The sequence below is a fragment of the Zosterops lateralis genome (genome assembly GCF_965231275.1).
Source record: "Zosterops lateralis genome assembly, chromosome: 7".
In the NCBI taxonomy this organism is placed as follows: domain Eukaryota; kingdom Metazoa; phylum Chordata; class Aves; order Passeriformes; family Zosteropidae; genus Zosterops; species Zosterops lateralis.
The window spans coordinates 668549-672174 of record NC_139767.1 but is presented as its reverse complement, the minus strand read 5'-3'; positions in this window follow the sequence as shown (position 1 = coordinate 672174).

Sequence of the window (3626 nt, the reverse complement as noted above, 5' to 3'; positions counted from 1 at the left end):
GTCTGCAGGATGACTTGGCTTGGAATGGGCCTTAAAACCCAACACTTTCCACTAGACCAGGATCTGGAAACATGGGGCTAAATTATCTCAAATGACCTTTTCTCCCCATCAACTATGGGAAGAAGAAGAAAAAAAACCAAAACAAAATCTCCCTGCTGTGGTGTCTAGGGCCATTAAAAAATAAATCATGTGATTCCATCCAAACCAGCTTTGAGGGAAAACATTTTAAGATGCCAAATCACGGGTCTCTCTGTGTGTGCATCCAGATGCATTAATTCCCTGATAGGCTGTCGAGCCCCAATGTCAAGTGTTTATTTTAAAACAAGCCTGGTTATGTGGAGGAAAATTCATCACATCCATTAGAAGCTCTTACTTAAAAGTAAATGACATCTCAGTCTGGGCTCTGGGTAACAGCAGAGCCAAAACCACCATTTTAAGAAGGTGAATTTAACAGCTGTCAGACAATGCAGCACATGGAATGACTTTCCCCCCTCTGAGGAATGTGTGGGGTTTTGCATCAGTTACTGCAATTTTGGGAACTTCTGACGGTGCTCCAGGTTGTGATTTCAGCACAAGAACTGACATTTTTCCAAGCATAGGCACCAAAATCCAAATTCAGCTTTTCTGACGGCTTGACAGGGAGCCTGTGGTCCTGCTCTGCTGTGCCATGAGGTGCCCAGGAGCAGGAGCACACGGCTGGATTCTCCCAAGGATCTGTGTCATGTGTCTTCCCTGCTGCTGCAGAAGGTCAGGGCTGCTCCCCCCATGCTCCAGTACCATGGATTGAAGGATCTATCTCAGTAGATCAAAGGCTTTGACCTCTCCCTGCAGCTCTAAACAAAAATCAATGCTCACAAGCACCTTTGGAACCTCTTCCATGAATTCTGGGGGTTAGCCAAGGCTCCTGTGGGTGTATGGCCTTGGAGAGGTAAATCTGAAGCCTGGAATTAGAATACAACATTTGTTTTCGGGCAGAAAAGGGAATAACTGTTCAAATGGTCAGGAGAGAGACATGCTGTGGGGTACAGATGGGTGCATTCAACTCCTGAGGAGAGAACTGAGGCCATAAAATGCTCCAGAAAGTTTAGGACCTGTGAACTCTCTGGGGGACAGGTTTTTAACAGCAAACAGATCTGACTCCTTGAAGAGGGAGGCAGACAATTCCATCAGCTGCTGGAAAGGCTTTTTTGTGCTTGGAGTTCATGTGGTGTGAGCTAGGAAATCCAGACCCCAAACTGAAGCTGTGTCCTCGTGGCCAGCACATGGATGTATTTATATTTTCTTTTTTATACATGTGAATCTTTTTTGATGGTATTTATCACCCCTAATTCCCAAGGGGATTGAAACTGTCCTTCCCAATCCCACCTTTGATGCCACAATACCCTGTGAGAGATTAAAGGATGTCACCAAGGGCAGGGACAGGGTGGCTCGTGCAGAAGAAGATGAAAGCAAGAAATCCCTAAAAGCAGGAGGATCAGATGGGTCCCAACAATGGGATTTCTCTTCCATGGCAGCACACATTCCCACGTGGAGCCTGGCTAAATATTGGTCCTGGGTTGCTTGGTATCTGTGGACATGAAAGGCTACAAAAACCCCTACAAACCAGTACAAACTATTCCAGCAAACCACAAAGCAAAATATCCACTGGAAAGAAGCCAAGCACTGAGGCGAGGATGTAAAACACACTTGATTTGGGTTTTTGTTTGGGTTTTTTTTAATAATTTTTTACTCAATCCCAGCTCAGCTTAGCACCTCCAACCCCTCCATTTTTAAAAGGCTGGGAAAAAAAGTTTTTGCTTTTTTAGCCAAAGTCTGCATGAAAAAATAATAACTATAAAAAAACCCCAAACAAATCCAACCCCAAGTCTCACCCCTTGGGATGTCTGTTCTCCCTGGCTACCCCCAAGGCCACCCTGTTTCCACACAACCAAGGAGTGCTGACAGCAGGGAGGGATGGGGAAAGGGGGGAGCCCTGAGGATTTTTCCCAGGGATCCTTGTAAACTTGGAAGCACTGGTTTGGCTGGGACCACCCAGGCACCATTTCTGGGATGGCAAATCCAGCCCCCCCTAGCAGGGTGACAGCAAAGAGAGGTCAGTGCCACCTCAGCACTGAGATCTTGGCTGGGGGAACCTGCATCCTACACAAACCTGGGAGAGGAGGGAGCCTGTGAGCCAGGGGAGGACCCACAAGCAGCTGCATGCTCAGGACAAGGATAAATCCTCTGTTTCCTGCTCTTGGGAAGTGCAGTGACAAAGGGACCTAAATCAGGGTTAGGTTCAGTTAAGATAAAAACTGAAATCAGACGTGATGTGAAAGTAACTCACCAGTCCTGGAGGGATTCAAAACCTGCTTTTGGGGACAGGAATTAGTGGTGGGCTTGGTAGTGCTGGGAGAAGGGTTGGACTCTGCTTTTAGAGGGCTTGTCCAGCCTAAAGGATTCTGTGATAATTCAGGCAGACAAAACCCGCTCCAGCAGCAGATGGATGTCTTGGGAAGCAATGGAAAGCAAAAGGAGAGGACAGTCCCAGCAGGAGGCACAGCCCATCCTTTGTCACTCAGACGCGATTCCTTTGCTTTACCATTAAAAATCATGCATTTATGTCTCATCTTGAAACCTTTCTCCCACTTGCAGCACCAAAGCTGGGCAAAAGCTGCTCACCTAAACCACAAAAAGAAACACCACAGACTGAGGCCCTGGCAGAGAAACTGTGACTGGAATCCCTGGAAGTGTCCCAGGCCAGGTCAGACGGGCCTTGGAGCACCCTGGGATAGTGGAAGGTGTCCCTGCCCATGGCAGGGGGTGAGATGAGGTGATCTTCAACCACCCTTCCAACCCAAGCCATTACATTATCGCCAGCCTTTTGCCCGTGTTTTAACTGAATAATTCCAGGTTTTTCAGCTGCATCTTGATGCTCTTTGTGGTCTTGATGCCATTCCCCTCGCCTTTGTAGTCTCAGGATTTGTTTGGAGCATGGTAAAGTGCACTCAGCCCTTTTATGATTTCCTGTCCTGTTTCGGAGCCCTGCACTGAAAGACTTTAGTTGCCTCCTAAATCTTTTTCCAGAACTCTCCTGTCACTTTAAATATGGGCCAGCATTTTGTTAGCTTCAAGACTTTGAAATAATATCAAAGTAAACCTCAAAGGAAAATAGTGCAGTAAAGGGGAAGGTTGAGGCTTAATTCATATTTAAATAAAGATCCTTCACTTCAGCTTGGGTTACTGTGTAAAATGACTGGGAGCAAATGGAACTTTTAAAGGCCTTATTCCCCCCAAGGGTGTATTTTTAAATGATCAGGAAGTGTACCAGGCCCAGGAATGAACTTGCCTTCCCAGGAAAAATTCCCTACCACTGGGAAGAAAACTCCTTGAAGTTCTCTAGAACCAAGATGGACTTTTTTCCTCCCTTGCCTCCCTCACTGTGACCCAGAGCAATATTTGTGAATGGTGAGAAGGCAGAGAGGATACTTGTCAAAGCCTTTGGAGAAGGAGACCAAGGAGCTCAGGATCGATTTGCATGTCAAAACATGGTGCTTTTTTCTCATTTTCTTTTCATTTTCTGGGCTAACTACACATAGTAACAGGAGACACTGCCCTTTCCCTCTCCCAAAATGCTGGTTTTCAGG